General features: G+C 28.3%; 1 protein-coding gene across 1 annotated transcript in view; it reads left to right on the top strand.

Annotated features, from left to right (window-relative positions):
- LOC119668219 overlaps positions 1 to 25,099 on the top strand; it is a 131,643-nt gene that overhangs the window by 15,123 nt on the left and 91,421 nt on the right. Inside the window, exon 2 of the mRNA XM_038077663.1 lies at positions 8,696 to 8,747. The gene's annotated coding sequence lies outside the window, so the exon portion shown is untranslated. The remainder of the gene's footprint in view (positions 1 to 8,695; positions 8,748 to 25,099) is intronic.

The following is a 25,099-nucleotide window of genomic DNA, read 5'->3' on the forward strand; positions in this document are numbered from 1 at the left end:
TAATATGGAATCTATAGTACAGAGTTTTATTGCCACTTTCGTAAGGGTATACATTCCCAGCAATCTATTCCTTATGTGTATTAGCACAGGATATTCTAACAGCACATGTTTGGTTGACTGTTCATCTTCACAGAATCTATAGTTGGCATTAGTTCACCAAATTCATATTTTGATTTTACTATACTCATAGCCTTCAGTATCACATATATTATAACCAAATACTGATTTTTTAGTAGTTTCCCTTAAGAAAACATTGAACTTTACCATTTAATGTGTTTGATTTCATAAACTTTATTAAGAAATATTACATCCTTTAAAACTGTCAAAAGAAAGTGCGAGTATATGTGCAAAATTAATTGCTTTCGCTTGCTAAATGAGTTTACTAAACTTTAACCTCCTAAATATTTTGAAGAATAAATAAACTTTTTTTTTGCTACACTAAAAAATACTTAAGTTATACTTAAGTATAATGGTTAAAATGTTTTGTGAACAATTAAAGTCATTATGAAAAACAAAGTATTTATAATTCAATTTTTTTTTTTTTTTGTTAACACCAGAAATTACGTTAATTACTGTTTTTACTTAATGAAAGTGAAAAATTGTTTTGAAATTAATTTAAAACATGAAATTAACTTTAAATAATAAAAAAAATTTTATCTTTTATAATTTCGCTGGTCATTGGCGAACTGTCACTTTTTGAGGTTTGCGTGTGAAATTTCGCATGGTGAGAAAATAAATTCCCTACCAAGTCTGTAAAACTACGACAAGCAAAAGATCTAAAATAGTAGCAGTAGGGGTGTGTATGAAAAAATCCAAAAATGGAAAACTTATTGTCAAGGTTAGTGAAAATTTTTATTTATAAATAACAAGGAAAAGGCAACAATTCAAGGATGGGTAATAATAGTAGAGTTAACATAAAATAATATTAAGCAAAAATATTATAAACATAAACGTAACATAGAAACTTACTTTGCCAACCTCAACATTTACTCGTACAACAGCAACACACCCAGTCAACATCGTTGGTAGGGAGTGAATTCCCAAAATACGCCTTTTAACCCATATCACCATCACCACTTGACGTCATACTTTGCATTTCCATTAATAAGGCAACAATAAAATAAGTGGTTTAGGTGCGTTTTAGTGCTGTATTCTATACAGAGGAAGATATACATAATATTTTGATGAATATTAATTTACCCAGTCAAGTGTGCGGAAAGTGTTTGGCATATATGTCAACTGGTATTTGGAAATTAAATAAAATTATGTTATTCAAAAGACGTGTATTCAATTTCAAATATTTTATTATAATTTAAAAGGAATTTCTGTATAATAGATATTCATGGAATAGAGAATTAATATTTGTTTTGCATGCTGTGAGTGCAAACGAGTTTAACAGATATTGAAATATTTTGCATATATTTCAAAAAATACTTCATATCGTTTTTCCAATGAAAATCTGTTTCTGTAAAGATTACAGTTGCTTTATAAAACTTGTGCTGCCTCGAACAATTAAAGTTTTCAGATTTTTCAAAAAATAACTTCGTTCACTTATCTAAGCAATCGCCTTCATCTTTTGTTAATTGCGAAATGAAATACATATACTCTCGTTACATGTTGGTAAGAAAACATTCGTGATAAAAAGTCATTTAAAATTGTTTACTTCGTTATATAACTTAGTAATATTTTATATATTTTTTGTTTTGCAATTCATATAAAAATTTGTAAGCAAAAACATGTATCTGAACTTTAAAGTTCAGAATAAAGTGTAGCACGTCATGCGATGTCATCTACAAAAAATAATTACTGCAAATAAAAAAATTACTTATGTTTTAAAGTTCTAGTAGAAATGCTTTAACAGTTAATATTTTTACATTTCTTTATGTTCTTATTTAATAATTTTAATAATAGGAAGAGCAAGATATTTCGTTTCGAATTATTCATCTGATGAAAGGTTAATGGAACTGTTCTCAGAATGCTGTCAATAAAATTTTGCACTCTAATTTCACAGTCCGTCCGACGGTAAATAATAGCAAGTTTTAATATAATGTAAAGCATAATAGAATTATATAGAATAATGTAAAATAATATAAAACACCAATAATGCTTTTAGACTTCAATGACTTGTCTTAGTCAGTTCATTTCATCATTTTCTTAAAAACAAAATTTATTTATTAAATAATATTCTTACGAAAAAAGGTCAACGAAATGTGGTTTACCTTACAAATTTTATAACAGTTAAAGTTAAAGTTAAACTATAAAGTTACAGTAACTCTACTGTTCCGAAGAAAAATTAGTTCATCTTCCTTCTTCGTTAATATCTTGTTCTAATCAAAATTACGATTGATATTGAAAGTAAAAGTACTATATATAGTAGCAATATGACCTTTAGTGTCAAGCGTACTCCAAGAAAGATATACAAAACTTAAAGAAGTACTTGTTCATGTTGGACTTTGAGTAAATTAATATTGATACTATATCGATACAAATATACAAATATCGTGCTAACTGTTATAAAACGTTAAAGCTTGGGAATAAACGAACTGCAAATAAGAAATGACATTTATAGAATTTGGGAACTGTTATGCCTTTACTGTTTTTGATCTGTCAAGTTTTGTTACCTAATCGAAAATTTTTAGAGTAATCTAATATTTTTGTAGTTATGATAGTGGACACACAGTTTTGGAATGAAACCCGCAGGGAGTAAGAACACAAGGTCATCCCAGAACCATATGGCGGAGAATAGTGGCAACCAAAACGAACAAATCTTTTAACCACCTATATTTTGCTGCTAGAAACAGAGACAGAGGGAAAACAGAGGCAAAATTTTGTAATAACTATCTGTGAATAGACTAAATACTAAATTGAATTTTTATGAATAAAGAACATATCATAATAATAATAATATGTCAAATGAAATCACACTTTATCTGTCAATTCCTATAAAACAGCTGTTAAGAATTTAAAATAGCTGACAAAATATCTAGAGTGTTATAAATTAATCTCAAGCGTTTACACATTTCACTTGAGATATTCCAAAATGAAAATTGCACTAAAAGTGCTTTAATAGTCATCTCAATGGAGAAAATTACCCTAGATTTACCAAGGGTAACTTTTCCAGCCAAATATTAACTTCCTGATCGTTTGAGAGCACTATCCCCAGGCTCTACCCATTCTCTGGCTGATTATTTTTTCTCAGGTGTGAAGTAATGGATCAACGTTTTATCACTATTTTTACCATGTTGTTACTACCCGATGCTCACAGTCAGCTAGGTTGTGCATAAACATTTCCAAACAATGTTTTAGTTGACGAATTCCTTGTCGTTTTTGGTCAATTGTGAGCAAATTTGGCACCCATCTTGCTGAAAGCTTTTTTATACCCAAATATTTATACAAAATATGCGATACATATCGATATGATACTTTTGTCATATCTGCTATCTTAGGTAATTTAATTTTTGAATCATATAACATAATATCGTAGATTTTTTCAATCTCTTTTGCAACCTCTTTCAGACGACCCGGACGCTCTTCAACCAAAACATTCGTATGAATACGTTTACATTCAGCTTTCCATTATTTTATTGTTGTTAACGAAAGTGCATGATTGCCATAAACAGAATCCATGTCCAATTTGATTGCATAATTGTTCATTCCTTTCGAATGGAGGAATTTTATTACTGAACGATATTCATTTTTTCCATCACCAAGGTGCACTATTTCAACTATTTGCAAAAAGCTAACCAAATGACTGATGAAGTCGAAACTTTTATAGCTGTCGTTTAAAAGTTGCAAGATATACAAATTATGATTGATTTTGTTCTGACGTTGCCACCTGTTTTGTGAAGTCGGTTAATTATCCATACATCTAGTAAAGTCGATTTTATCTGAAATCGTAAAAGACTGTTTCCCTGCCGGTGTGGCTGTACATATAAGACCAAGACAAAAGATAAAAGACATATCTAAAATCAAATATTAGATATTTAGTTGATATTGATTAAAATTTGCTATGACCTTGCATTCCGACTCTAGCACAAGAGTCTTTATATACTGAAAACATTGAATAGGGCTGCTCTTGAACTGTGAATAAATAAGCATATACGAGATCATAAATCTCGTATAGTAAAATGTTATGATAGTAACTTAAATTTTGTGAGGTAATTGTGAGTAATTTAAGTTGCCGTTAAACGTGTATAATTCGTATATTTTTTTCACAGTTGTTATTATATTTTAATTTTAATTTATTATTTTAATTAAATATTAATAATCTGTTTATTTCTAACTTAATGAAATTTGTAATTATCTCCATAAATTTTTATTTTAATTAAAATTTTTACAGCTTTTCATATTAATGTGATTAATCTCAAAATTTGATGGAATTTGCATATAAATTGTGGTATGTCATAAATATGCCAATTATTTTATACTTTTTCTTTGAAAACTGCAATTCAGCAGATAGTTATAAAATAGTTTCAAAGATTGTACGTAGAGCATTAGCTCATTAATTGTAGCTTTTGCTGCTGGCATATGATGTCACCTTGTCTTGTCTTGGTCTTTAATGTGTCAATAAGCCTACTTTTCTATGAACACATAAAAATTTGTTGTATTTAAAATTGTTTTTTACCACGTCTAGCGCTTTTTTTTGTTTGTTGAAAAAGTTTTTATGACGGTAATTACTTTGTAGGTCAACAACATTAAAAAACATGTTTTGCATGTCTGTTAAATGCAATTTTATTTTTCATTATATTTTTTGCAACTAATTTGGACTAGAAGTAATTTGCAAAATATGTTTATTTGTGCTATGAAATTTTTTAAAAATTTGCATAGTGCATTTTATTTTTAAGTCTTTTAATATTAAGCAATTGCTTTGAATTCAATAAAAATTTCTTAATCGGAAATATGTTTTATTGATTTATAAATACACACGATATTAAATTACAAATTCGTTTCAGATATCGAAAGAACGCACCTCTACTCACGCTTCAGTTAAGAACTTTGATTTAATTTATGGCAATATATTTTATTCAGTATCTTTACACAAAAAACTCAGAAACTCGTTTATGAGATTACACAAAAAAATCTGTATGACAGTAATTCACGCTAAGCCAAGCCTACAACATTTCGATAGTGCACCAAAAACCGGTGCTATAAACTATATGTATGAGGGGGAAAAATGAAATAAAAATAAATATGCACAGCATAAAATAATAAAATAAAATAAAATAAAATAAATATTCACGAAAAAAGAAAAAAAACTGTCTACAGAGAAAATTGATAAATGCACATAAGTTGCATATTCGAATTAAGCGCGGCTCAGATCGCTCAGCTTAACTCCAACTTCATTCCTGAAGCCGTGAGACATGCATTTTTTTTTGTCTATTTTTAGTTGCTGCACATTTATTATCGCCTCTAACGCGTTTCTGTGTCTTTCTGAGCCATGTTTTAACTTGGCTTGACGTTACGTTAAGACAGTCATTGACCTTATAGCCACTTTAACCGTTTTGTGCCGTGAAATACCAAAAGTAGTAGGCAATGAACCGAATGCGTTGCGTTCGAAATTTGTGTTGTAGTATCTTTACTTTTTTTTTTTTTGTTAATTCGTACTCATTTTCAAAATCATTTCATTTTCATGAGATGAAGCTTGTTTTTTTTCACTATAAAAACCATAATTTTTTTTTACTTTATTTAATTTTCTCGGAACAAAAGTAGGTAACGCTAGGCACCGTTAACTTTTTCCCCATTTACCTCTATTGTTGTGGCTGTTTTCTTTGTTTTTTCTTTTTCGTGCACCCAACCCAACTTAACTTTATTTGTTATTTGATCAACAATTAAATGAGATACTCAGATACTCTACACAATTTCGGAAAAAAGTAGTCTTGTTACTTTGTGTGTTTAAGTTTTTTATTTTTGGTTTCAACTACAAAACAAGGTAAACATCGTTTACGTATTGTATGACGCTGGTGCACGTCATTGTTTCGGAGTCATATAACGTCATCGACAACGCCACCGGTTATGCGATAGGCAGAAAACCTATTTCACTTTGGGTCAACTTCATCGCTGCTATATTTTTATTTTTAGACTAAAGTTGAATTTGTCTGCCTCACAATGGAGTTTCGCTTTTTATTTTAAGCACTAAAAAACAACTATTATTGCATCAGGTTGCAGGTATGATCCCATTGCATAAGAGTATAAATGTCATATATATACAGATATTAGTTATATAATATATACCATATATATATATATCATGTGTGCATATATTCGTTAAGCTCTGTTACTGCTATTTCCGTTTTTATATCATAATTAAGTGCTTGCCATGCATGCATGCATTTCATTGAATGAAATATTTTTGGCTTTTGTTGTTATAAATTGAAAGCTAATTATTCTATATACATTCCTTCATAATGACATGTTTGCTTTTGGGTACTATCACAGGTATTTCCCATATGACATACATAATGAGCGAAATATTTAAAATGCAAATTGCAAATTTTTAAATTAGAGACTTTTATAAAACTAGTGTTTTGTTGGTCAATATGAGTTTTACTAGTTAAAACTTTTATACTTTAAATCTTTAGTAAATTATTTTATTATTCATGAAACCTTCTATTCTTTTTTTTAATTATATATTAGTCTAATTTATTTGTTATTACTATTCTATTATATTGCATCATTATATTAATTTCAAACCATTGTATTGGTGTTAGCAATAAATATCAAAACTGGGGTATCAATTGTTCACTTAGAATGATGATCCATTTGAGATAATACAATAGAGAAATAAAAACTACATAAGTTCCTCTGCTGAAAATGCGAGAAATTGACTTATATGCAGGGTTGTTGACGAACTTTGCAACAAAGTAAAAAGCTCTATTTTGTTTATTTTTGTTAAATTTAATGAAAGATATATAATATATGCGAAAAGAATCTTAAATTTTTAAGTTCATTTATTTTGGTTCAATATGGCTACCTCTAGCATGAATCATAGCCTTCAAACCGCCAATGAAGCTATCGCACTCTGCCCGCATATGGCTTTGCGGTATTTTGGCTTATTCTCGGCTTAGCGCTAGCCTTAGACGATCGACATTTTGGTATTTTTTAATGCCAACCTTACTTTATAAAATACCCCAGCCCGAGGATTAATGTCGGGTGAAAACTGTGTTGATGGAATAAAGCACGGAACTTTGTTTTTCAGCTATTCTTGGTTATTCTTGATTGACAAGTGTTTTGTGTGATTGTGCTGAGTCCTGTTGGAATGTACAACGCCTGCGAGTGAAATGCTCATCTGCCTAAGGCTTTAGTGCTCCCTTTAAAATAATTTCCCAATAGATTTAGGCGTTTATTTTTACCCCACGGTCAAAATATGATGAACATGAGTCGATGAACATGAGCGGAGAACATGAACGGAGAGCGACCATCGGCCGTTACGGTGAACCACACCAACACCAACGGTAGCGCCTGCTTTCTGGTGGTCATTCATACATTTCAATTTTCAGTTGATCTATTTCGCCAGGAAGGGACGCCTATCTGTAGTTGCCAGAATGAACACGTTCTAAAGCCAGGCGTTAATATTTCCATTTCTTTAATCTATCGTCCTTTTTTATTAGCGTTTTAGTTAGGTGACAGAAAATTAAACGGTTATCTGCTCCTTGCAAGATTACATGCAAAGTCCATTGAGTAACTCCACTGGTTTCTGTTTAAACTCATATCCAACACAGTATAGCAGTGTACTTATGGGTTAAAAGAAAAGTACTAAGTTGATAATGATGACTGATTAATTCTCTGTATTGATGTAGATATAGTCTTGCAACACCTTTAAATGTTTAACTTCAGCACAGACATTGATGGCGTTGGCCTAAACTTGAACATAACAAATTTAACACACTGTACATTCAGTACTTCAGTGTAGTACATTTGTCTTTAGTACTACACCTCTATATAGTATCATAAGCTTTATTAAAAGTTCTGGATGGTTTTAGCCCATGGGTTCTAAATAATACGATATCACAATGGGCCTATAGGCCTAAGTGGATCCCCCTGGGATCGCCGGTATAACCTAACCTAACCTAACCTAGTACTACACCTAAAAAAATGAGTTTTTTTTTTAATTTGAAATAAGTTTTTGAACTAAATATTACTCAATCTGAATTTATATTCTATAATTAAAAATTGATTGGATTACTGCAAATGATTTCTTTTTTAGATAATAACTTTGATGTTAAAGATAAGTTATTAGTCTTTTTTCTCTTCAACGTTATTCGGTATAACTGCGATTGACAACTTAATATAAATTTATAAACTCTAATATCCGGTACTTCCGGGAAACCAATATAGTTGGTGCTTTGATTTTAAATTGAAATTTTGAATTATTTCATTTATAAACGTTAATATAATAATTAAAACGAAAACATATTATAAAACGAATTTTGCCCTAAAATTGTTTTCACGTGATATCACGATGAGAAATCGTGTGAAATAAAATTCGTGCATGCGAGGCAATAAAAATTAATGTCTTAATGTTCCCAATTTAAACTGTTAAATTAAAATTAAGTAGATTTTTAATAGAAACTTGTTTTCGATTTTATAAAAATATATTCTTCTATATTCTAGACCAATGATATACCATTAATAATAATAAAGAATTATTATTTTCATACATCAATTAGTTTAATTTATTTTCTGCATTATTTTTCAGATATTGAAGGTGAATTTAAAGTAACTCTATTCATCGGATCGCAAATTATGCTGTAAGTTAATTAAAAAAAATTATTTTCATTCTTATTTAATTTATTTATATAATAGTATGTAATAATATATTACTGCATATTATGAAATATCGCAAGCAATATTTTAATATATTGATCAACAATTTTAAATTAAGTTGGAAATTAAATAATTTTTAGCAATAAATTTCTTAAAGTAAATTTGATTTAAATTAATTTTAATTTTAACTTAATTTAAAATTTCTTTCAATTAAATTATATTTAAATTAATTTTAATCTAATTTGAAATATCTTTAAATTAAAGTTATTTCAAGGAAATTTAAATTAAAGAGGAAAAGAGAGGGAAAGAGAGAGAGAGAGAAAGAGAAGAGAGAGAGAGAAAGAGAGAAGAGAAAGAGAGAGAAGAGAGACAGAAGGGAGACAGAATAGAGAGAGAGAAGAGAGAGAGAAGAGAGAGAGAAGAGAGAGAGAGAAGAGAGAGAAGAGAGAGAGAGAAGAGAGAGAGAGAGAGAAGAGAGAGAGCGAGAGAAGAGAGAGAGAAGAGAGAGAGAAGAGAGAGAGAAGAGAGAGAGAAGAGAGAGAGAGAAAGAGAGAGAGAAGAAAGAGAGCGAGAGAGAGAGAATAAGAGAGAGAGAGATAAAGAGAGAGCCTTTTCTTTTGTGCATTAGCCATATGCACTGTGACGAATCTCCTTAAAAGCAGCGCACATTTTAACATTATATAACTGAATTATCCAAATGTTTCTAATGTAGACTTCAGTAAATTGGTGACAAAAACTCTATAAGACTTAGTACAACTTTTGTGATAAGTTGTTAGTTTTCTTTATTTACATATATTGATAGATACTAGCATTTGTGGTATATTTTTGTAGTATTAAAAATTATTATGAAAAGATTTAATCTGGATGCTTAGCATCGGTTTATTTTATTGGTCTACAGTATAATGTTATACCGTTTTTAATTGGTAAATTTGGGATAAGCTTTCTCAATCGAGATTTACTTTTAGTGAAATTTTTCGATTAGAAAATATCGAGTGAAACGTATAACTCTATAACTCTGTATAATTTATAACACTTTAGATATTTGGCCAAAGTAGCAAGATTACCCTGAAATTAACAGCTGTTTGCTATGACTTGACAGGTAAAGTGTGATTTGATTTCACATATGAATTTATGACAGATATAATTGTCTCTTAACAGAACTACTAAAATGTTACATCATATTAAAAACGATCGATTTTGCAACAAAATTTGACAGATCAAGACTAAATCCAGATTGTATTCAGATATACGAATCAAAAACTCCATTATATTGTTTTAAAACCTACTCTATTTAAATATCAGTAGAGTAATTTTTCTATTTGATATGTGAGCAGTATAATATGGTAGTTATAGACAATATATTTGTCTTATGTTAAAAATTGTTTAATTATTGTTTTAAAATTGATATATTTCAATAGTTTACCTTTAGGAATATAATTCTTAAAATATTCATTGTATATGTTTACGGCTATAATAACAATAATATGCTTCTGTTTTCTAAAATCTGGAGTACAGTCTCAAAAAATGAGTGTTTAAAGTTATATAGAATATATAGAATATAAAATAAACTATATAAAACAAATCAATGCATATTTGCTCAAAAAGGAAATTGTGGTTTCCTTGAACTTTTTATATAAATTATGATTTACATTATAATGCATAAGTAGGCTGGGCTCTGCCCCAGAAAAAGTTATTTTTTGAACTTTCGATATTGTTGCTAATTTTGTGGTTGTCTATATAAAAGTTAGTGAGATATATTTTTTTATAATCCAATAATTTGTGCTGTTTATAGTTCACATGATTAGTAAGCATACATCATTGACGTGAATACCATGAATGAATGATATAAAAATATATATACAAGTAAGTATGCAGGAAGGAACTACAATTAATAAGAATTCATTCAAACTTCTCACTATAAATAAAAAATTACTGTTGCTAATTCTGTGGTTGGCTTTGGATAACTATATATTAGATGATGAGATATATTTTTAATACACTCCAATAACTTGTGCTGTTTATAGTTCACGTGAATCATCTGGTAAGCATATATTTATAGTTATCTAAAGTACGTCAATAATAATGGAGAAATTGCAAATATTAAGATTGCATTCCAACTTTTTACTATAAATAAAAAATTACAGACCCATATTTTAGTTGTCTATAAACTATTTTTTTTAAGTAAGTAGTAAATCTTGAATCACTTTTAATAATAGTAATCTTAGTCCTAGTAATATAAATAAAATGAATTAGTTACATTTTTTAATCAGGGAAATATTGGAGATTAGTCAGAATAATAACTGTTCCATTGCTTACTCAAATGTATTCTACTGCCTCTACTATTTAATCGGTGGTTTAACGATGACGCAAAGACTTTCGTTAATGTTTTTTACTATTTTTTTTTAACTTGTGTTTTTGTTTATAATTTTTAAATCAAATCATCAATTATGTATATGTATAGTTCTTCTCTAAAATATCTGCTGTTAGGTTAGATGCTATTACTTTAAGAATTATACATTCTTGCTATAAACAAAATGTTATTATATGCTTTTTGTCGTTAAACTACAGAAATGGATTCAAAATTAATGAACGAGTGAGCTGTGGTATATTTTCTAAAAAACTGGAGTGTCTTTTAGGACGGTACTTACCAAAGCTGGAACTCTGCTCTCTGATATATACATCTCAGATATTCGGGTTGTACTTGCAACTTGCATGTGAGATGTCAGTAAATGTTTTTGGTAGTACTGACCTATAAAACTGTATGGAAGCTATATTACCCATTTCTATTTATTTAATCCTTGTTGTTCTTACAGTTCTTGTTGACCTCTATATATAGAGTTTTACCAATAAAACTCTATGCATAGTTCTTCTGCAAGTCATATACAGTTAACCTAAATAGCTACAACCTTAAAGATTTTTTCAGCGTTTTCAATATGTGGGATGTCGTCAGATGGTTTGACCTATCAAACCATATTTAAGTTATGTTACATATGTCTGTTTTGTTAATAGCCGCTGCTGCATATACTTTTTAGTCATCATTGTTGGAGCATAACAGTAAAACGCTATGTTAAGTTTTTCTGCTAGTTATCTGTAGTTAATCTGGTTTTTAATCTTGCAGATTTTTTGTATAATATGTGTTCCATGTGAGATATCGCCGTATAGTTTTTGTTATTCTAATGATTTTCTCACCTATGTCTGTTCTCATAATCATCTGTTTTATTAAGTGCATCTGTTTATTATAGTTCGTTGATCAAATCGAAATAGTTATGGTAATTAATTGTTTATTTTTGTTTGCCATAAATTTATAGTTAACATACAGGGTTAGACGATTGTAGTGTTACCCACTATACACAGATCTATCTGTTAAACTAATATTGCCAATTACGTAAAATTCGTACAAATGACAACTGTTTATATTGTTTATAACGTTTCACAAACATTTCCGTCAAAGTTTTATAGAACAAAAGTTATTCGAAATTGAACTTAAACGTAATATTATGATTGAAATATATTTATCTGGAAAATCACAACCAGCTATGGTTCGTGAGCTTAAACACCTCAAACTGAATCGTACAATAAATTGTTATAGTAGTACAGACTACTATTTTTGTGGTGGACGAAAAAAAACAGCACCATGCCTTGAAATGGTTCGAAATGTGAAGGCTCGACTTAAACGAAATCCACATAGCAGTGATAATCACATGTCCAAAGAACTAAAAAAATATCCCAGCGAAACATCCGATGCATATTTCAATATAAATTCAAGGTAAAGCCTTACAAGTTCCAAAGGGAACAATATTTCACACCAAACATTAAAGCAACAAAAAGTTTGACCCAAAAGAGCAAAGGAGTTGTTGCGAATTTCTAAACATTGTATTCTCTGATGAGAAAATCTTCTCCATTGATTAGTTGATAAACTATTAAAGTGTTTACTTAACTGAATGGACTGATAAAAATTTGGGAGTACAAATGACAAATGGGAGTACACATCTCAAGTAATATGGACAGCTGTGACCGCCGGTGGATGCTCTTCAATCGTTTTCATCGACCCTGCTGTCAAAGTCAATGCGACTAATTATCGGAAAAATGTTTTGAAAGTTGCTTTGGACACATGCTGTGGACATAATGTATACATAATGTTTGAAATGTATCGATATGTTTATAAAAATACTGCATAAAAGTATAATTTTCTATATAAAATTGATAATGTCTTCGATTGTCAAGGTTTTCTTAATATCTTACACCTTCTCTAATTACCGCCACGTCATCCAAACAATTGAAAAGAGTTGTAACGTTCAAAAGTGAAGTGGCAAGAGTAGCAAATCTAAAAGCAGACACAATAAAATCCATTATTTAGCACTTCAGTATTTGACGATACTATAAATCACAACATCAGATCATATCTATCATCTATCATCAAATTAAATCAAATCAAATCACAAATGTTGCTGTCAAAAGCGAGCAATGAGAAGAGCCAAGTCAAGAGCATTGCAATGGAGGAAAAAACGGAAAAAATGTTGCATGTAACCAAGTGACGAAATGCCGCACTTGATCGCAACGAATTCACTTCACGTGACGTGCAAGTTTATTTGTATGAATTGATGTGCGAGAGTTGCCAGTAAATTGAAATTCATTATCGTCATTATTGTGATCTTCATTGATATTGCCAGTTCAATTGCAATTTGTATTCCACTCCCGATTAATTTATTGTTATTAGCAGAAATTGCTGGCGTACGTATTGAAAGTTTTATATTGGAAAATTGTTGATTAAACATTAAATTTAATATCAAATTTCTTCACGTACTACGCTTGTCTCTTTGCGTTAGAATTGCATTTCAACTTTTATAAAATGGCAAAATTTCAAATATTTTTTTATTGAAATATTATTTTTTTATTATTAATTAAGCATTAAAGTAACTTAAAATGGGAAAATGTGCACATGTCATCGATTGCTTTCGAAAGTTGTCGGTATGAAATATTTTAAAAAGTTTATTTAAAAGTAACTTAAAAACATATATTTAACTCTTTCTTTTAGTAACTTAATGTTAAAGTATCTCTGGAAAATATATTCTACTTAGATAGCTTCTTTCTCTATTATAATTAATTCAGCTGCGAAGTTCCAAGTTTAACGGTGTTTTGTGTTCTCTGAAGAAAGCAACAAATTATGTTGCGGCTTGCGTCTTTTAATTTGTTTCCAGTTTTTAACTCCAATTTCTACATACTGTAAACAATATAAGTAGATAAGAGATTGCAATCATAGATTTTGTATCTTCTACAATAATTAATGACCGGAAAAATGAATTTTAATATAACCCAAAATATAAAAAACATGGAATAAAAGCAACTTTCACCCAAACAAACAATTTTTCAGTCGTGAAATGCTTGGGAAACCAAATTGTTGGTATCTAATAAAAACGATAAAAACAAAAAAATATTTTCAGATATCTTATTACACTATCTGTGCATTCTCCTATAGTGAATTTAGTTAAATCTTTTTGTACGAGTAAAAGTTTATTAGTTGCATTTACAGACTTTTTCCTCCGTTTAGTTTGCCATTTCCTGAAAATGAAATTGATACTCTTTACATTACTTAAGTCACATCATTTAAATTTATATAAATAAATAAATGAATAATATTGGTACTACATAAATAACTCTCATTGTCAGTTAGACAGTCGTTTTCAACGACTTAACTCTACCGCTACTGCTGAAATTGTAACTATTTTGTTGGCATAAAAATATTTGCAAACAAATCAAACTGATAAATCTGTGAAATAAATTTATGAGTCGTGTGAAATACTCGTATTTGCTTATATAGAATTACACTGAAGTACGGGTATTTATAGAAATTGTGTTCCAACTGGCCTAATTGGGTTGTTCGATATTTGTGGTACTAAATGTTGAGATACACAATAAATGGCATATTTACACAGCTTCGCCGCTCGTTTCATTTCAATATTTTTTATCTGACTTTTTGCTGGATGAATGCTCGTAAACTAAACTTGCCAGCGAAAGATTGAGTCTGTTAAATAACCGTACAAAGCCTTTACCTATTTATGTCAGTCCGTTGTTTCTGTTTTTTACAACTAATTTAACGTATGTCAAATGTTTTGTATGCCAAGTTGCACAGTTGCACAGTTGCTCAGTTGCATCTTTTACAATTTGTACTCGCAACGTCAAATACAATAATTTCTTGCTGTTCCATTGCAATGACAGAGGAAAATTTATGCGGAAATGGTTTTGGTTTTTTTTTTTGTTTTTTTTTTGTTTTTTTTTGTCGTAATGTCGTTGTTAGTTGCGGTTTCAGCATTTAACTGTGATTGCTTGCAGATTTAAAGTCATGATTTGTTCTAAACATCAAAAAATTTCACATGTTTAACTTCTTCGGCAAAGTAACAGGCACTTGTCGCTTTAATTTATAGCTGTATTCTTACTTTTTAATTATCTGATGACAATAGTCTTAAATTTGTTTACGGTAGCTATTATTTAAATATCAGGAAAATTATATATCCATAACAAATAATTTAATTTCTTCATTAAGTAACCAAACACACATTTAACTGCTTTCTATTTTTTAACTGGTGTTTACCTGATAGGGCTAATACATTAATTACTATGAATGTCAACACTATTTATATAGTATAAATAGACAGAATATAATAAATATATATTTTTTTGTTCTTTTGTGGCAAGGAGGAGTGGAATGCCTACGCACTGACCACAATCCGGCGCCCCGAAAGGTGAGTGCCCGACTCGCACGGACTAAACCACTCCCCCTCATTCCTAGAGACCTTTGTCTACCCTGAGATTACGTTAGTATTACTTCGAGATAAGGTCCCTATTAGTCATTTAAGACTACCATCGGTGTGACCTACGTCTAGGCACCGCTACTATTTCAGATGATTTATCTTTCCCTTCATCTGGATGTGATACCGTTGCAGTCTATTTGTTTTCAATCTCAGAATGTGTGTTCCGACTCTCACTCCTGAGCCGAATTGGAATGTCGTCAGATTGCTCTTCGTTTTAGATTAGTTTGCGTCCAAATCTTTCTTTTTTTCCCTTAGCACATTGCCGATGAATTCTGTGATTTTGCTCCAATAGAATGGGCGGATAATTTTGTTTTCAGCTTACAGAATCTTTAGGTTTGGGTATGCTTTAGTCTCATCATAGAGAGATGGTGATTTACAGAAAAATGTTTAAAAGTTTCTGTTAAATTAAAATCTGGGTTCATATATGTTAAGACTAAAAAATCCGCAAATATTTTTATTGCTGGCTCAAATGAGCTGTTTGCGTTGTACTACATGGCCAGATATCTAAAAAAGTATTCCAGTATTAGATCTAACTTAGATCAACTTGGTTTAGCATTGATTGTATAGCTGCTATCCTAACATATAATAATGCTACCGTTTTTTTATTACCTTTTTAGGTTACAATCATTATTCCTTTTACAATTTAAAAAACGAAACACGCTTCTGAGTAAATGTTTTTTTATCTCCCTAAACAATTATTAAATTTCAATATAAAAATTTTTAAATCTCGAGCGTGAGCAGCTTTAAAGTAGTTGTTTTTACAAGTGTTTAGAATGTTGTTGTTATAAACAATATGAGTATATATATTTAAAATTGTTTAAAAATTCAAAAACTGCCCTATGGAAGACTATGTACTGAAAGAGGAGTGGTTCATGTTTACTTTATTTGGTTATAAATATAATTTTTTCGATGTTGACATTTTTCTAATATATAATTGATCTGTTGATATGAGTACTTACAATGTTTCTAGTGAATTTATTTATTATTACTTAAGTGGGCAATAGTATACACCATAATCCAATATGTTAATCCTTATTGTTTTTACAAGGTTTTATTAGGCTTTTAATTAAGGTTATCACCTTTGACCGTTTTGTGTTGTTCTATATGTTCCAAAGAGTAAATAGTCTGTTCTTTATAACAGTTCTATAACAGAATATTCTCTGTACAGAGAATATATATTAAAGTTTCAATATTCAAATCCGCTTATATTGGTCACTGAAAGACCCAGTTGTTGATATTGCACCATAGACTGTAGTGCTCTATTAGAAACACAGTGACAGTTTTGTTATGCCTTCTACTTACTAAAAGGAGTTTATTGAAAACTATCTTAGATAGGTTAGTAAATCTCTTAACCTGTTTTTGGCCTTTACATTTCATCCAATATGTAGCTTTCAAATTCTTAGTGTCTGTGTGCTTTAAGTGAAATATTTATATACATTCAAAAGTAACATATCTATACTAATTAATTAATATTTCCATTTTCACAACAATATTTTTTAAGACTAAAGGGCTTTATTATGTAGAACTGTTGAAATTTGACTGGATTATTTTTGAAATATTTGCAATCACAAAATTTATGTGACCTGTTAAACCATCAATTATTTAAAAAAAATACCTGTAATGAGTATTTGGTAATATTTAAAACAGCTGTATGGTAAATCAATAATATTTGCAGATTCTGCTGTGCTGAGCAAGAGTCTATGAAACATCTGATCACCAACTGTGATGCACTAGACCACAGAAGAAACAAAATTTTAGGTACATACCAACTAAAGAATGAAACACCTTCGAAAACACCCTCCGAAGGAGCTGGTACGATTCCTCGAGATACTAAATATCTAAATACAAAGGGATGCACAATAGATCAAACTGGTCGCAGTGCATAGGGGCCTTAGCCTAACCTGAAAACTCCCAAATACCATTAACCATTAACATTGGTAAATCAACAACTGTATGGTTCTAAATATTTCATTGACGCAATAAATAGCTTTGGTCTGTGTAATTCAATATTTTTACTTAACTAAGATGTAAAGAAGTAAGTGTTAATTAAACAAATATAGTAAATTATTTTAATCAATGTTCAAATTCCATGCATATTTGCTATGTTTTATTGCTATTTCTTATTATTTTCTTTATTCTTCATAGCAATGTATTTGGATCATTCAAAGTATCTTATAAAAAAGTATCTCATTACCATATACAGGCTTGTAATTATGTTTTTCCATAGACTTAAATAGACGTACACTTAAATTGAAATAAAAAAAACACTTTTATGATGTTGGCGACTTACCGTTCAAGGCTATTAACCTATGTTTAAATTACTTCTCATCATTATAACATATACATATATTCGTTCATATATACATATCTTCTCTTCTTGACACAAACAATAACAAGACTTTTAAACATATTCTGCCAACTACTTAAGCTTAAAAACCGTAAATTTTTGCGAAAAAAAAACTAAACTTGAGATTCTTTAGTGGAATGGAATTTCTAGTACGCTTAAAGTATTATCGGTTTGTAATGAAAGAAAGATCACAAAGCTCGACTCAAGTATTTTTCTATGCTTCTTTTTTAAATTTCAACTTTTAATTTACTTTTTTTATCATTTTTATATTCTTTTTTTAAATAAATTAAAGCATGACTCATTAAATTGACAATATCAGAAATTGTTGTTTGATTGACTTAAAAGCATGACTTAAGACTTGCTAATTTTCGTACCATCATTGGATAGGAAAAAATCGTAAAATTAATAACTGAGACCTAACCGTATAGAATGTCTAGTTTGTGAGCTTGTTTCTAAGTTCAATGCGATTTTAATTAAATTACAAGCTATTAGCGCACTTGAATATGATTATCATATGCCGTGAATATTTGAGATACACGAAACATTGACGACTTATAAGAAATTAAGAAATTATATGTTTTTTTGTTGTTATTTTTTTGTAAATATAATTAAAGTTAAAATTACTTCGTTATAGGTTTTTTACATTTCAATGATTTTAATTAGATACGCCGTTTTTATTAGTTCACATTTTTGTTACGAGTATATTTTATAAATTTTTTTTTTGAAATACTCATAAATATTTATATGGGAATTTGTAATATTTTTATACTTCAATTTTAAAATGTGATTTGGCAAATTTAATTTTATACAATTATAATTTTTTTTCTTTTGTTATAATATATAAGTGTAGGTATATTTACGATAAAAGATATTTTTTTTTTTTGCTATAAATATTTGAAGTAATTGAATTTTCTACCTATTTGAACACGATATGAAAATATTTTCTTTTCTGTTTTGCGTTCTGCTTGTATAAATTTTGTTACTTGCTGAGATAGTTTTAAGATTTCCGCATCATAATTTTGTGTTCCATAAAAAAATCTATTTTTAAAAGCATATTTTCAGCTCTACACTGTGTGAGATTGCTTTAGATTTCTCCATATACATTTTAGTGTCTAATGTTACTATGTGATTGTCACAGGCGCGTGCTAGTCTGGCTATAAAAATAAGTTAACTTAATTTCCAATACCACAACTTTTTTCTCTATTTCTGTTTTTTGTTTTGATAAATTTAATTTTAATTTTTTTGCAGTTGTCAGTTTTTGTTAGAATATAAACACATTTAAATATTAGTTTTTTAATTGTCACTTCTCGAGTATAAATTTTGTGTCAGTATGTTTTAAGGTTGGCCTTCAGCTTGTAAAATCCAAATCAAAAATAAATAAATAACTAAAAGTAGATATAACTTTTTTTATTTAAAGCTTTTTACATTGCATTTAATAATAAAATAATAATATTTATTATAATTTAATTCTGTAATAAATTACAATTTTATTTATATAATTTTTCAAATATTTTTTATTGAGTCAAGGGAAAGACAGGAAAGACAAGGGCAATATAATTTTAATCTTTTAAAAATTTACATATTTAAATGAACATTTAAATAACATCTCTATACTATGAAACCAGTTTTTTTTTTCTCGTAACACTCTTCCACTAATAATAATTGATTATGAAAATTACAGGGTTGGCAAACGAAATGAACGAGCAAACTCAGTGCCTTAAAAATAAGTAGCTTACTTTTAGAACATGAAATTGTTTAATATATATTTAAATCTATTCTAACAAGATAATTACCAATAATGCCTATTGTTTTTTTATTCTCATTTGATTAATTATTTTTATTGATACGACTCGGATGCTCTATTCTGCTAACCACAGTTTTTTAAAGCGATCATTATGTTCTCAACAAACTAAAGCATCTCTTTCGGTTTTGTATTGTATCATATATTATGAGGAGTAATTAGTTTATCACTAAAAATGGTAAAACCTTTCCAGCTGCACAGTTTAATGCATTCGCAAAGAATATCTTCAAACGTTTCAGTATCCATTTTACAAAATCGATAATCATTAGTCTCTAAAAGAATCTGTTGGAGTGGTACCTCATCCGACAAAATGAATAACGCACATTAAATCATCGTCTGGATCAAGATTTGCCTCCACCAATTCTTGTTCTTTGTACATGATTTCCAATTTTCATTTCTGGCGCAGGATTTATAAATTTAAAAAAGTTGGGATGTTTATTTTGAACAAATGATAATATCAATAAATTATATTCATAATTAAACTTAATTAAACTTTTGTGAACGGGCGTTAAATGATAATGTCTATAAATTGTATCTACAATTAAACTTACTCTATTAAACTGTGGCGAACTTGACAAATTTGTTAAGTATTGACAAATATTCACCACCTGTCTTATTTGTTAAGGTGGAAAATTTGTAAGGTTTTAGTATTCTGTGCTATAAATAAAAACATATTTTTTTGATAAATTGTCAAGTTGACAAATACTTACTTTCTTACTGCTCTCCTAATGGAGCATTAGGGACACAATGATTCCTCTAAATCTTAATCTTCTGCCTGCTTCTCCGATAATTTGGACTCTCTCTTTCTCTCTTTGAGCTCCAGGTTACGATTCTTCGTCATATCTTAGCTTAACAGGATGCGTATGGCCAATCCACTTACATTGTCTTCTTTTGATTTTACTGGAGTTTGTATTTGTTCCGTGCGTTCCCAAAGATCAGTATTAGATAAGCGCTCCGATCACCATATTTTCAGTATACTTCTAAAGCATTTGTTTATGAATACTTAGATGCGAGATTAAATAGGTAGCTGAGTTTTTCCGCGTTTCACATCCGTAACGTTGACGTTAATTGACAAATACACTTAATATAAAATAAAATGCTTTTTACAAGCATTTTTTATAGTACGTACAAAATTATGGAAAATAGTTAAAAGTAATAAGGCATAATTTCAAAATAATGACTGGTCCACATATTATTTTTGATTTTTGTGTACAAAATACTTTTCACTATTGTGAACTGAAAAACATGAGCATTGAAATAGGTCAAGATTTCCCCAGAATTGCACAAAGCTTTTTGTTTAATAAAAATCTTGACAAATTATCACTTCTTGACAAATTTGTCAAGTTTCAGAATAGGGCGGTAATTCTGCACAGATTCATAAAAATTTCATATATATATGTATAGTAGACGTATGTACAAAGCATAATTAATTCTGTAATACGGAATTTCTGATACACTTATAATAATAATGGAAGGTGACAACATTGATGGAGCCTGCTGACTTAATTCTATGTATGAAACAATACTTAGATATTATCCAGTTTTCTATATATTCGATTGTGTTAATATATATAGTTAAGCTTCAAATGAATAGACTAAATATAAAACAGCTCTGAAATGCTTAGTAAGAGCACTAAAATTAATTATAATCAAGTTACACACGCACTGTTCCAAACTATAATAAGGAGTTTATTATTATTATTATTTTATATCAGTATTTATTTAGTATAATTCTTCAATAATCACGCTATATGTAATTTGATGTAATAAATAAAGTATCTATAAATAATTTGAGGAAATAGTTATATGTATTTTAAAAATATTTTTATTTTATTATAATAAATCTTTTGATATTATTTTAATTTATTAAATTTTTGACCGACTATACATCTGTTTCGATTATTGCCAAATACCCATCATCAGTCGTCTTAGAAATATACCTTGTATGTAATTATTCGTAAATAATTTTTTGAGATGCAAGTATCTGGGTTTAAACTCGTGCCCTGCCAAATTTAAAGTTCCGAGTCAGCGCTCCTTAACCAACTGAGAAAAAAAAGAATTTTATTTTATTATTTAAAATATTTTTATATGAATTTTTCATTATTTTATTTTAATTTTTATTATTTATTAATTTAATGGTGATTATACATATAATGGCAAACGATGATTAGAAATCATGGAGAGACTTGCGTAACTTTGTTATTTTTATAATAAAACTGCTATATGGAAAATTTACTATGGAAAATTTTTTATTTTTTTTAAGAAAAATGATAAGGTCTAATTTTGGAAAAAAAAAATGTTTATAATACATGTTTGGATGCGATATTATAAAGATTAGTGAATATCCACTTCAAAGTTAATTCATTATTTGTATTTTTTATGTATATATTTCAAATAAAAAAAATACCAATAATGGCACATTTTACTTTCAATTAATAATTAATTATTTTAGTATCAATCAACGTAAGGAAATTTTCGATACCTTACATTAAAGACGTTAATTAATTGATATTGAAGACATTTGGTTAAATTTTTAAATTTAAATAAATCATTCTCCTCTTAATCATGAGCTGTTGTCTATACTATCATAAACAATCCATTTCTCTCTCTATATTGTTGGCTATTGTCATGATTATGACGACAAATCTGAAAAAAAGTTAATTTCTACATATTTTTTTAAATTGTAATTTTTTTACAATTTTAAATAATCATAAATTTTATAAATTGGATATATAAAAGTTAATACGTTAAAACATAATATCTCACAAAGTCAATCTAAGTATATCGTATATCTATTTACACACTCATCTTGGAAATTCATATTTATATTGCACTTAAAATAATTTCTTGTATTGTTATATTGGAAGTAAATTATATCTTAGTTTTGGGATTTAAAAAATTATTGTTGATTTCCAATGGAAAGATCTAAAAATTAATGTACATAATTAATTTACATTTAAAATTAATGTAAAATATAGAAATTAAAATGGAAAAGTGAAAGGATAATGGAACTACATCCACTACACTCAAATGTAGTGCTGTATATATTTCTAAAAAGCGTAAACATTGCTTCCTTCCTCAATTAACAGGACAATTCTAACAGCTAGCTTTCACCTCACTACAGTCAAAAATCTTTCGAGAGATGTTTTGAAAGATGTTTCGTTGTTCGGCAGTTATTTTTCAGAAAATAATTTTTTGTATTTCAGAGGTTGAAATATAAGTTGTGCTATTGACCACAATCTTTCGTTTAACAGTTGATAATTTCTTTGTTTTTATAATAATAAATTTTTTTATAATTTTTATATAATAAATAAAAATGAAAATTATTAATTAATTAAATTTTGTAAAAATGGAACAATTATTTTTAATTTCATGTTTAATACAGTGTACAATTCGTAAACGTGTTGATTTACTATGTTAATTAAAATCTTAAAAATATATTTTATATATTTATGTAAAACATATATTTTTTTATGTGATTTTAATATTTACATATTTATATAGATTTAAGCTAAAAATTTAAAACAAATTAATTTTTTTTGTTGTATTGTGTCTTTTTTTTTGTATTAATAGTTACTGCCACTTCTTTCAGGACATCAGTTAAATTTAGAGATTTTCAATAATTAATTATATCTATATAAATAATAATAATTAAAGTTCATCTTGTTACTTTTCATCACTTTTATAAGCAAATTAATTTTTTAAGCTGGATGAGATGTCGATTAACAGCTATTTTTCATTTCCTCATGAAAGGTATAGCACAAAACAAATTTTTATCATGAATTACAACTGAAAGACTTTTGTGTCATATTGCAAAACTGTCTATTAAACTGTTTTCGTACCACCTTTCAAACATCTTTTGAAAAACTTTTGTCTTTACCATACTCTTTGCCCTGTTATAATACGAAAATCTATGTAACAAGATATTGTATTAAGAAATATTAATTAATTAATGAAATGAAGATAAATATCAATCGGATATCACATAATACATTACCTTTAATTTATTATAATATATACGTATGTATTTATATATTTCTTCGAAATACTTGTATTACACTTATCTTACAAGAATCATAATTCTTTTTCATATTTATTAACGTCTTACCGATACTTTTGTCAAAGTATCTTTTAACTTAATCGTGCTACGGTAAATAATCTTATAGTAAAGTTAATTTCAAATTAAAAAAGATAGTCATAAATACGCCATGAATTCATGCTAAAAAACTGGAACGAAAATTTAGATGGTTTACTTGATATCAATAGCAAACTAGCAGCCAAAGAAGAACAAAGTAAATAAGATTATCTATTAAAGCAAAGTTAGCTTTGCTTTTCAAAAGTAGTTTAGGTTCAGCTTAAAGATTTGTTGAAGTGAATGCAAAGTGAAGCGCTGCAAGTCTCAATATAAAACAATACAAAGTACATATAGATTAAATTACCAATAATACCATAAATTTAAATAAAAATCTAAAAAGTAAATGGAAAAAAATTATTACATTTTCAGAATCGTCTTTAGTTATTTTTTTATTTTTAGTTTTATGCATTGCGGTTTGAAGAAGTTGCAATGTATTTCTGCTTTATTGAGGCGGAGAGTGTAGCCAATCTGAGCTAAATTTCAGAAGGTTGCAAGGTATTTAGAAAGGTTAGTCGAACTATTAAGGTTCCTTTCTTTTCTGCCAAAAACCAAAAAAAAAACAACACAGTTTAATAAGAATAGTCTGTTCAAATATTTTTCAAACTAGTCAAATAAAATAAGTTTTTCTTCCCATGGATACCAACAAATTCATGGCAAAGTGCAAAAGGTTTCCTACGAAACGTTGCGGCAGATCATCAAAAAGTTAATTATATTTTTTTTTATTTGAAACTTTGAGAATTAAAACTACTTTAATTTAAATATTTTCATTTTGTGATTTATTGAGATTGTGAGAAAATTTAAAATAGTTAAAAATAGTTCTATTATTCAAGTTGATTGAATGACCTGTGAAGTTTTACCACTTAACATATAAATAATTGAAATCACATGCTTTAAATTTAAGAATGAACGAATTTTTTAATGTATAAGATACAATTTTTTTCTAATTGTAATAAAATTTATAATGTTCCATCACGATCTTTTGAGTGCGTACCAGTAATTCAAAAGGAAAGTATTAAAATTTGCTATAGTCAATATAAAAAATATTGTGCGGCTGTAAGAGCTACTAGTATCATATACTTATATACTCTGAAGAGTAAAAGTTTACAAAAATATTTGGAATACAGTAAGATGAATACTGAAGATCCTATAAAGTATAAGCAATCGAATAAATCTAACCAATTTTATGTGTTTGTCTGCCTTTATGTTTTAAACCCAATTAATAAATTTAATTTTGCATATAGAAT

This window comes from Teleopsis dalmanni, chromosome 1, assembly GCF_002237135.1.
Source record: "Teleopsis dalmanni isolate 2A chromosome 1, ASM223713v2, whole genome shotgun sequence".
NCBI classification, from domain to species: Eukaryota; Metazoa; Arthropoda; class Insecta; order Diptera; family Diopsidae; genus Teleopsis; species Teleopsis dalmanni.